The following is an 11,190-nucleotide window of genomic DNA, read 5'->3' as shown; positions in this document are numbered from 1 at the left end:
AGGGAAGGGAGCCAGAAATGGAGAGCTAAAGAGACTGCAAAATATCCCGGCCGCGCGCGCTCCGGCCACGGACTGCGGCCCGGCAAGCCGGCGCTCCCCGCCGCGTGCGCCCGGCCTCTCACGCACAACTGCGGGTCCGGAGAGGGTCTGGGGCCCGCCGGCCGCCCCGAGGAGGGCACTGAGCCTCCCCCCTGGACAAGAGCGCTCGTTGCACACGCGCCCCATTTTCCAGACAATTAGTGTGCGGCTCCGCTTCTGGGCACCTCTGGAGAAGCCACACGCACGCGGTTTCAGTTCGCCCCAAAGCCAGCGTCGGCCACGGAGAGTTCCCCCTTTCGAACGATGTCATTCGTTAGGGTGACTTCTCTGTCGAGGCGGTTTTCCCGTCTCCCCGGCGTGGGAAGGAGAGTAAACGCACGCAGCCGTGTTCCCATGACCGGCGGGTGTGCGGTGACCAGCCGTGGCTCCCTGTGCCTTTTGCTGTTGCTGGGATCCCCTTGCAGCCCCTCCGCGGGCTTCCTAACCGCCTTCTAGCCGCAGCTCTGACGGGCCTGGGCGGCGGCGGTCAAGAAGTCTCGCATAGAAAGATTCCTTTCAGTTTCCAAATGGCCTCTCAATGCCCGCGATGGAAAAAGGGCTTTATGTATGGGAGACAGACCCCCTCCGCTTTCGGCTTTCGGCTCCCATGACCGGCCGGCAGCTCGGGGCTGGCGGTGCGGGTGCGCGCGGGGAGGGTGCGGGCGGGCCCTACCCCCCTGGAGCGTGACCTCTGTAAGGAACAGATCATCTGCTGACTCTCCGAGGCGAGCCGGCCTTTAGGAAACTTCACATCCACCCCGAGACACGTGGGCGTGTGGGGACCTGGGAAGGGGCAGGGACTCGCCTGGCAGGCAACAGCCTGGGGGGAACCCTTGTGCGCCCCCCTCCTTCTTCCCAGGGGCCGGTGCTGAGCTGAGGCGCAGTGATACCGACCTACAGCACCTTGACTATTTCAAAGGGCGTCATTCTGTTTGCTGTCTATGTGACCTGTAATACATGACATACATAGAGCCCATCTGTATTGTCCGTTACTTAACCTAATATGTATTATATGGTTTCATCATATGGAGTAGTTAACGTGTATTTAACAGCTAGTTCCTCTATTACATTAGCATTATATTACGTATTTAACGTATTGTATGTTGTATATAGTTCTGGGTATATATTTCCATATATTTCATTTTTATATGTGTGTGTAAAAATATTTGGGGCGCCTTTAATCTCCCTGCAAGCGCATACTTGATCGTTTGAACGCAACGTTATAAACTCCTAATCGAAACCACTGTCACATCGGCGATGTCTTTAGAACAAATACCCGGGAGTCCACTTTCGGCACCAGGGGAAGGCGGGGGGCGGTCACTGGGCGGAAAGGGACAGCAGGTCCCCCTGAAACCTTGTTTCCAAATGCCCGCTCCCCGGGGACAGAGGAGACCGCGCTCCGCTCCGGGCCGGCGCCGCCTCCCCTCCTCGCCGGCGCGGTGCTGGTTGTTTTGGTTTTGAGAGCGGCTGTTTAGAGCCTGGGACGGTCCCGAAACTGGTGCCATGAATTAAAAATGAATCTGGGAGCGCAGCATATGCTCCGCCGGGGCGTCTGGGAGAGCAGCGAGGCCTTTCGCCCCGCGTTCTGGGCTGCAGACGCCGCGCTGGCGGGCTCCGGCCTCCGCGCCGATGCGGGCGCAGTAGCGCTCCGGCTCCGGGCTCCGGAGGGTCCTGGCTCCAGCTGCCCGCCCTCCTGACCCCACGCCCGGGGGGGGGGGTGCTGTGCGGGGCTCGGAGCGCCTGCAGATCAGGGGGTCCCAACTCCAATCCGCTCCTAATACCGACACAGAGCTAAAGTGAGCCGGCAGCGGGGCGCTCCATCGACGGCAGGTGCCAGATGGGCCGGTATAACCAAGTCGCGATTTCAGAATGTCCTTGGGCTATGGCGCTTTTACAAGACCGGAGCCGCATAGAGATACCACTTAGGGAGGACAAAAGATAAAAGGGGAGGTTGGGATCGTAGTCAGGTGTGGCTCACTAAAGATCAGAAGTGAGACATAACCAATCTTACAAACCGATACACAGAAGGCGCTGCTTCGGAGGCCTGGGAGTCAGGAAGGGAAATTGGGGTGGGGAGGGGCGCAAGAAAGACCTCGGGAAGGGGAAGAGGGGCCGGAGACCGCCAGGGTGCTGTGGACTGTTTATTTCTTGCAGTAGCCCCTCCCAATGGCTACCGGGGGAACATTGGCAGAACAAAGCAGTGAAATTTGGCTAAAATCTCACCAGGAGGTTTGGGCTCCCCACTTGCAGCAAAACCCCAGATTCAACGAGACCCCAAGCCCGCCCCTGATCTAGTCGGATCCTCAGGCTCCGCTAAAGGTTTTTGTGGACTTTGATGAAGAATGCAGGCTGCGCCCTCCCTGCCCTGTCCAGGGATGGGGCTCCCAGACGCTCTGCAAAGACGAACTGCCGACCCCTCCCCTTCCCCCGTGGCGGCAGCCTCCTGGCCTGGCTGCAAGGGAGGCATCTGAACACACACAGGATGCCAAGCCCTTCAGACGCAGAGCGGATCCCAGCGCCAACCATGTGGGTGTGCATCCCCCCCAGATCGGCCTTGGCACATCTGGCCCGTCTGCCGTGTTTTCCCCATCCAGGTGATCCATCTTGCCTGTGCCCGGTGGCTGAAAACTTTATTCTAATTGTGTTAGCGTGGGAGTTCCATATTTCTGCCCCTGCTCTGAGCCCCCATGATCCCGGTTTTAAGGGGCTACTGCTGAGGGGTCCTGGGAGCGAGGTGCTCATTCGTCCCCAGGGCATCTTGCATGAGTGACACACCTTTCCTATCATGGATGGCACCTGTCCCAGGTACTGTGCTACGTGCCTGTTTAAGGGTCTATCTCATCCTGTCCTCCCAGCCATCCATTAAGGTATGTCCATTTCCACTTTCCGGATGAGAAAACTGAGGCTCTGACATGTTAAGGGGTTCACCCAAGGCCACACACACACAGCTAGGAAGTGTGGGAATCTGGATTCCAACCCAGGTCTGTCGGACTCCAACACCCCCGCCCCATGCCCCCACCTCTTATTTCCTTTAAAATACCTCCTTTGCCCCAGTGAGGAAGTTGGAGTCCAAAGGGTGAAGCAAGAGATAAAACTTTGCTAAGTCCCCCCACAAGTCAAAAACTGTAGGATATAGAGCCTAGGATCCCACATTCTTGCCGGGCATTTATTCCCGCCCAGAAGTGATCGTACACAGTTGGCATCAGGGAGTGTGTATGGTTTACAAAGGCCTTGCTCACACTTCACTTTCGTCACCTCTCCGACCAACCCAGTGAGATGGAGATTGCCATTAATACCCCAGATTAGAGAGGCAGAAACGGGCTCAGTGAGGTTAAACAATGTGTTCACTGCCCAGCCAGCTCACCCAGAGCCCTGGCACCAGCCCCAGGCAGGCCCATTCGAAGCCTTCGGGCTCTGCAGACACCACATATGGGACCATTTAACCAACGGAGTTAGGCCTTGCCTTCTGTTGTGAAATTGCTAGGTTGTTTTCTCTTTGTTTAAAGTGTTTCTGCAAATATTATTTCAGGATTCAAAACTTTCGCTTTATGCCTCTCTTATAACCCATTCTTTCTCCATGTAGGCACCCAGCTGTGTGGCGGAGCCATAAAGGAAACAGAACAAGAAGTTGCCCCTTATCTGTGTTCACATGATATAGTCAGAGACCATAGAGTATATGTAGATTTTATCTGCAATTGTAGATTCTGCTCTATAACCATTTGCTTTATGCACCTCACTAAAATCCAAACGTGGGATCAAAAGTTTAAAGTTTAATCATGTGTATTTTTTCATGATTTTAATAGAATTTTTAACCCTGGCTTTAGATGATGTTTCTTCTTTGCTAAGATCCAAGGGGAAGAGCTTGAGGTTGGAGGAATCCTTTGGTCAAAGGGTTCCATATCCAAAAGTATAACCAAGAATCCAGACAGGAAGTGCCTTGAGGAGTCTTTGACCTTGAGCTGATGGGACCAAGTGCCTTGCCCTCACTTATTCACTTTCCACAAGAGCCACATCCCCTCCCTCCATGAAAAAAAACACCACACCTTTATTTTTGTCTCACTATTATAAAATTATATGTATCTATTGTTTATATTAGACCAGATATGAAAAAAGTAATGATCACTTAAATTCCCACATCTTAGAAAAGAAATTAGATTATGTCTATACCTTTTTGTTATCATTGTTCTAGTAAATAAAGGAAGGGAAACAGGCTATGCGTGATTCTGTTTATATGAAGCTTGTGACTGAATTTAGAACAGTGGTTGCCCTGGGAGAGGATTGACTGGAAAGAGGGCTCTGGGTGAGCCAGGGAATTTGGGGGGAGGGGGAGGCTAAAAATGCTCTATATCTTGACTTGGGTGATGGTAACACAGATGTATACAACTGCCAAAACTCACTGGACTTAAGACCTATGTGTTTTACTATAAATTTTTATATCTCAATAAAAAAAGAATCTTGAACAAATATTATAGCAAAAGACCTAAGAAGAAGAAGGAAAAGACAAGCCACACACAATACCTAGAATTTTACAGAAAGAGATACCAGGCTTCCCCCCACCCAGCCCCACCCCCAGTACACCAGCTTCTCCCAGCACCCAACACCCTTTGCAGGCCTGTCGTTAAATCCAAGAGGGCTGGTCCCTGAGAAGGCAATGCAATCTTAAGACCCTGCTGGGCTCACCATCTGCCAGACTCTTTTTTTCAATGCACTGCATTTTCTGATAGGGGTGGGGGTGCCTGGGAGCCTAACAAGAATCTGAGCTTGAGTCAGGAAGGATGATCAAAGGTCTTAACTTTCATAAAGATGATACCCCAAAAGTTTCTTTCTTAAGAAACTGGTGGTTAGTGCGCTCCCACAGGGGGAGCGCCGCTCAGCCAGAAGCCAGGCTCAGGGCTGGTGAGCGTAGCAGTGGTGGTGGGAACCTCTCCCACCTCTGCTGCAGGCAGGCAGTAAGGAGCCAGAGGTCCTGGACTGCGAGAGGGTGCAGGCCAGGCTGAGGGACATGCCCCCCCCCCCCCCGCAGTGCACGAAATTTTGCGCACCAGGCCTCTAGTGTTATAAATAATGGTCAAGGTTCCAGATTTGTCCTCCCCCAAAAATCTATTACATGCCTACTCATAAAATACAGAATTTTAAGCTTGGTAGGAACATAAGTGTATTGAATTATTGTGGTTGCGTGCCATGGAAAAATGGGAGGAAACTAAATCTCCTCTCTCCCCCTCCCCCATAAAAAACAATATACCAGCTTTCTGCTGCCAGGCATTATATTGGCATTTGGGATTTAAAAATGAAAAGTACCTCATGATATTTTTCCCTCAAGCAGCTCACTGTTGAAAAGACTATCTTGTAAATAAATAAGTGCAATAAAATCACATAGGTGTTGTGATCGAGGTTGTTATAATAAAACAGAAAAATAGAGTGAATGCTTGTTGGCAAAGGAAAACAAACACGTTTTCGAAGCCCTGAGAGCTGATGGGATAAGGAATTAGATTAAGACCTATAGAGAGACCCTAAGGGGTCATGGGGCCCATGGAAGGGGAAGGGCCCTTGATCTGATTCCACTTGGAATTGTACGTCTTCCCTTTTCACTGCGGTCAGGGCATGAGTTTGACTTCTCCGTCATGCTTGGGGCTGGTTGTTCGTTTTTGACTTTTCACCTTATTTGAAGGGAGTCGAGGTGGGCAAGACCCGCAATTCCAAAGAGAACAGGAAAGAAAACTTAGAAGGTACAGAAACGTAGGAGAAGGAGTGTCACAGGTGGTTTGACCCAGCAGCGAGAGAGGAAAAAGCATCACCCACCCCTGGGGAAGAAAGAAAAGGCCATTCTCCACACGGGTCACCACGTGGTGGAGGTGACTGGGGACCGCGCGGTTGCTCTCGAAAGCAGAGTGGGGAGGAGGCCCTGTGCCCCCAGAGGTATCGGACCACCTAAAGCCACAGACTCATTCATTCAGCCCGTTTTGTGCATTTACCATTTGTAAGGAAATTTGCAATTGACCTGCAATTAACAGGGTTAAAGATTTGGTGAATTACGGTCCTTGCCTTGGAGGACTAGTTGGGAAACTAGACAACGGTTATTGAATGTGCCCAGACATAAACTCTCCTGTTTTCCCTCCTGATGCTGTTCTCACCAGTGAGTCGGGGGTAATAACGATGCGGGATCTAATAACCTCACACCATTGTTCTGAGGGTAGAATGCAATGAGGGTATAGAAACTCCTGTGTAAAGTGCAGGCTTCAGACAAGCATGCATCGCTAGAATGGTTTTCAGCTATGTTCTCCCCTTGCTGACCAAGTAGTCATTCAACCAATATTACTGCGCACGTACGCTGAGCAGGCACTGTTCTGGCACAGAGCGGTGAAGAGAACAGACACAACCTCTGTCCTGCGGAGCTGGCATTCCCCAGTAGGACATCTGCTGACATAAATAAAAAGATTCATCAGGCCTGGCTGGTGTGGCTCAGTGGTTGAGCATCGCCCTATGAGCCAGGAGGTCATGGTTCGATTCCCAGTCAGGGCACATGCCAGGGTTTCGGGCTTGATCCCCAGTGTGGGGTGTGCAGGGGGCAGCCAATGATTTTCTGTTATCATTGATGCTTCTATTTCTCTCCTTCTCCCTTCCTCTCTGAAATATATATATATATATATATATATTTTTTTTTTTTAAAGAGTCATCAGCCAGTTAAGAGAGGCAGGAAGCTTAAGATTGTGTGTGTGTGTGTGTGTGTGTATCCACTATTTGTAATATTGAAAAATTGGAAGTGATCTAAGTGTCCCTTAATGGGAGATTGATATAAAATCATTACGATGCTATACAGAAAACTGTACAGCTATTTAAAAAAAATGGAGGTGGCTCCATTTTCAGTATCATGGAAAGGTCTTTAAGACCTGTTAAAAGGAGGAGAAAAACAAATTCCAGAACAATACATAATATGATCCCATTAATGTTTAAAATAAACACTACCTGCTCGTGTGTTTTATTCACACACTAATATATAGTTACACGTGAATACTTAGCTCTAAACCAGAGAGAAGTCCTGGAAAGATACACTACGTTGGGGGAAGACAGAAGAACTCAGAGGGATGGTGTGGGCCTCACACTTTTGCGGACCACAGTGTTCATCTCTGACAGCGAGCGTGCATTTACGCCTTGCATGTGTAATTAAACAAGGAGACACACGCATGTGGGTGCAATTGAGTTATAGCACTCCGAGTATGGATGACAGTCCTTACTCTTCTAATCTCCTTTAATGTTGTTTTAATGTCTACAGAGAGATGGATACGCACAGAGGAGATGATGCCAAAACATAAAAGGTGGAATTAAAACACGGTGTCCTGGCTCGGAAATCTTGCCTCTCCCCACCCCACCTGCAGTTTATAGTGAAACCTATTTTTAAGAGCATCACGGGATGTTGGATAGGAATCCTTGATCTCCCAGTTCTGAGGCACATGTAATTATTTCACAGTTAGGTCGCTTCAGGATCCTTGCGATAGATATGACTTCATTACGAGAGCATCATGCCTCTCCCAGCAGTAATTGGGCTCTGACTGAGCCCATGCGGGGGTTCTGGTATGTGATGGGTGGCTCCCAACAGGGTCCCTCTGGTTCCCAAGCCGAGTCATGCGAGCTGGCCCTCGCGTTGGCTGACCTCTGCAGACAGACCAGCTCCTGCATCCTGGCCGAATGTCTGCCGTTGTCTCTTGGTGACCTTGGGCAAGTCTTCTCAGCCCCCGGGTCTCCCGTGGAGGAACTTTATGGCCCATCACATCATTGTCAACCTAAAGCTCTGATTTTTATTGTGGCAAGTTGTTACAGGAGGAAACCGCATCTCTTCACGTGCATCCCGCCACGTGCTGGACGGAGAAGCAGAAGAGCAAGGTCGCTGGCCTTGGGAGCCATGGAGGAGTCAAATCCTTGGGGATGTGGAAGCGGGCGAAACTGCTAGAAAGGTGGCCCGAGAGCAGAAGTGTGGAGATCCCCTGCACGTCTCTGCAGCCGCTTGCTCTACATCCCTTAGATAAAGCTGGCCTCTGTTCTCCCAGCCCCTTGTTCTGAAAATAAGGCTGGTGGTCCCTCCAGGGGCTGGGTCACTTCAGGTCCTAGAGACGGACGCACATCATGTTACGGTGGGACAAGAGTCTCAGGGGTGGGGACAGGGACAGCCCCGGGTCAGACTGAGCTCTAGAAGGACTGGAGATGGCACCTGGGTTCTCACAGCCCATCCACTGATTCGGCAAACTTTTATTGAGCAACTGCTGTGTGCCAGGCACTTAGTTAGACCGTGTGAACCAGGCAAACGTATGCCTTGTATGGCTTCGGAGCTTAGAAGACTTTCCTGGGCAGGATGATACCCTCTGAGAATGCTCAGATCTGTGCCCTTCCCAGGGCCCCCCGAGAATCAGCCCAACCAGCCTTAGCTGCCAAGGAATAAAAGCTGCGGGAGGAGGCCAGGCATGCCAGACACCAAGGCAGGAGCCAGGGGTCGGAAGTCATCCTGACGATGGCGAAAACTCCACAGTGCCCTTGGTCAAGGCCAATCTCCAGCAAGGGAAGCTGGCTTCCAGGGACTGAGGGTGGGTGGGTGGATTCCCTCCCAAGATCCCCTCCCCATCCCTAGGCAAGCAGACAAGCTGACACAGGTACTGGCTAGCAGCCCCTGGAGATGGGGCTGGGGAGGCCCCACCACTGCTGCCAATTCCTTGTATGTGGGCCGCTCCCAGCCAAGAGTGCGGGGGATGGGGTCACAACCCCACAGGTGGCAGCAAGTGGTAAGCTCAGGGCTTCTTTGGAGGAGGGACTCTTTGGGGGCAGCGGGAGCCATGGCATCAGGAGACCCAGAGCCTCTGGTGCTCATGTGCTGTCAACCTTGGGCAGGTCACCTGCCTCCTCCGGCACATCCGTCAGATGTGCATTGTTTTTTATTATACAAATCACACATGATCATCAAAGATGTAAATGTGACAGGAGAGGAAAAAGTCAGAGAAGGTGCCCCCCACCCTACCACCATTGACAGCCCACTGTGACATTCTTTTCAATATACAAGTAGCCTCCCACTTCTAATCTTATATAATAAAAGGGTAATATGCAAATCGACTGAACTGCAGAACAACCAGTCGCTATGACACACACTGACCACCAGGGGGCAGACGCTCAATGCAGGAGCTGCTCACTGGTGGTGAGTGCGCTCCCACAGGGGGAGCGCTGCTCAGCCAGAAGCCAGCTGACAGCTGGTGAGCACAGCGGCCCACCTCCGTGGCAGCGCTAAGGATGTCTGACTGCAGCTTAGGCCCGACATCCCCCGAGGGCTCCCGGACTGCGAAAGGGCGCAGGCCGGGCGGAGGGAACACCCTCCCCACCTCCCCAGTGCATGAATGTTGTGCACCGGGCCTCTAGTGTATCGTAAGGGTACACTGTCTCCCAGACTTCCCCTCTGTTGGGGCAGACATCTGCCTCCTCCTTCAACCGACGGCATAGTTTCGAGCATCCAGTGGGACATCTTGTGACTATTTCCACAGAGTAACTCCCCTGAACGGGAATAACTGAACAAAAATACGTCTTCACACCCTCAGTAGGTGAATGCTATCGTTCCTTTTTTAAAAAAATGAATGAAAATGAAAATTTTTTTTCTGATTTTAAACTGATTATTACTGAGGTTGAGCATCTCTTGTGTGTGTGTATGTGTGTGTATAGTGGCTAGTTGTAGTTTTTCTGTGTAAAACTTGCTCATGTCTTCCCAATTTTTCTATTGGAACGATGGCCTTTTTCTTATTTTAAAATCACACTTTACATAGTAAAGCCCTTGGTGGATTGCTTGTCATACAAGTTACATTTTCCCCTAATTTGTCATCTGTGGAGAGTGTGTGTTTCCCATCTCAACAGTTTAAATACTTATTCAGGCAAAATTGATAAACTTTTTCCTTTATGGACTCTGAGGTTTTTATCTCTTTTTAAGGAAGGTCTTTCTCTTTCCCCAGATGATGAAATTATTATTCTTTAGGTTCTTTGGCAACTTTTATAATTTTTTAAATGTGTGCATCTTTAATACATTTGAAATATTTTCTGTGAATGGGGCATGGGGTGGAAATCCACTTTCCGCCCCCCCCCCCCAACACTGTTTATGGAACAATGTAGCTTTTCTCCGCGGATGAGAGTATAGCCTTTATCACCTACTAGATCCCCACATATACCTCTTATTCCCCATTAAGCTATTTTATCCTAGCTTACATTCTATTTTATTAATTAATTTATTCGGTATTCCTACAACATTATCATAATGATTAATTACTCTGACATTGTAATAGCTTTTAAAAGCCAGTAGGGCAAGTGCCCTCTCACTTTATTTATTTATTTATTTTTTTGTTTTGTTTTATAAAAACTGCCAATTCTGATGTACCTATTTTCTTAGATAATATTTAGAATGAAAACTGCCAATTCTGATGTACCTATTTTCTTAGATAATAGAACCAACTTGCCGGGTTGTGTGTGTGTGTGTGTGTTTGCGTGTGCGTGCGTGTGTGTGTGTGCGTGTGTGTGTGTGCGTGTGTGTGTGTGTGTGTGTGCGCGCGTGTGTTCGTGGCCCAGCCCTCCCCTGACGAGCTCCCAGGCTGGCCCCGTGGCCGTGGCCGTCCCTGGTGAGGACTGTGCCCAGCACTGCCTGGTGCTTGCTGGGCCGGACCTCACCTCACTAGGGTCCAGAGCCCCATGGGGGCTGAGGATTCAGAGTGGGATGTGCTGGTGGGAAAGTCGAAGGCCACCAGCCTGAGAACTGACACGGGAAAGCTTGCCTCGGTCCTTCAACTTGCCGGTTTTGCTCATCAGAAAATGTACTGGGATTGCATGAAACTTATAAACAAATTTGGAGGAGAAGTGAAATCTCCCCAGTACGTAGTCATCCCAAGCAAAAATGCAAGAATTCACTTTGTTTCGCGTTTCTTTAATATGCTGCAATATTTGCTTCTACACAAGTTTTAGATATTTCTTGCACGAATTAGTCATTGTATTTTCAGTTTTGTGAGTGATTTATGCTTTGTTTTGTTTTTGCTATAGTGAATGCAATAATTTCTCATTTTATATTGTCAATTTGTTATTACTATTAGATGAGAAAACTATTTA

General features: G+C 49.9%; 1 long non-coding RNA gene across 3 annotated transcripts in view; it reads left to right on the top strand.

Moving 5' to 3' along the window:
* The window catches only part of LOC106697055, a 12,708-nt gene extending 8,418 nt beyond the window's left edge, over nt 1-4,290 (top strand). For 2 of the 3 annotated variants that reach the window (XR_002829100.1, XR_002829101.1), the window contains exons 2-3: nt 2,329-2,672; nt 3,662-4,290. This is a non-coding gene — a long non-coding RNA (uncharacterized LOC106697055). Of the gene's footprint in view, nt 1-2,170; nt 2,673-3,661 lie in introns of those variants that run through there. The other variant, XR_002829099.1, reaches the window with a different exon arrangement.
* The last annotated feature ends 6,900 nt before the right edge of the window (nt 4,291-11,190 follow it).

The sequence above is a fragment of the Myotis lucifugus genome, unplaced genomic scaffold (genome assembly GCF_000147115.1).
Source record: "Myotis lucifugus unplaced genomic scaffold, Myoluc2.0 scaffold_44, whole genome shotgun sequence".
NCBI classification, from domain to species: Eukaryota; Metazoa; Chordata; class Mammalia; order Chiroptera; family Vespertilionidae; genus Myotis; species Myotis lucifugus.
The sequence above is the reverse complement of the archived record's forward strand: the minus strand, read 5'-3'. Positions and strand labels throughout refer to the sequence as shown.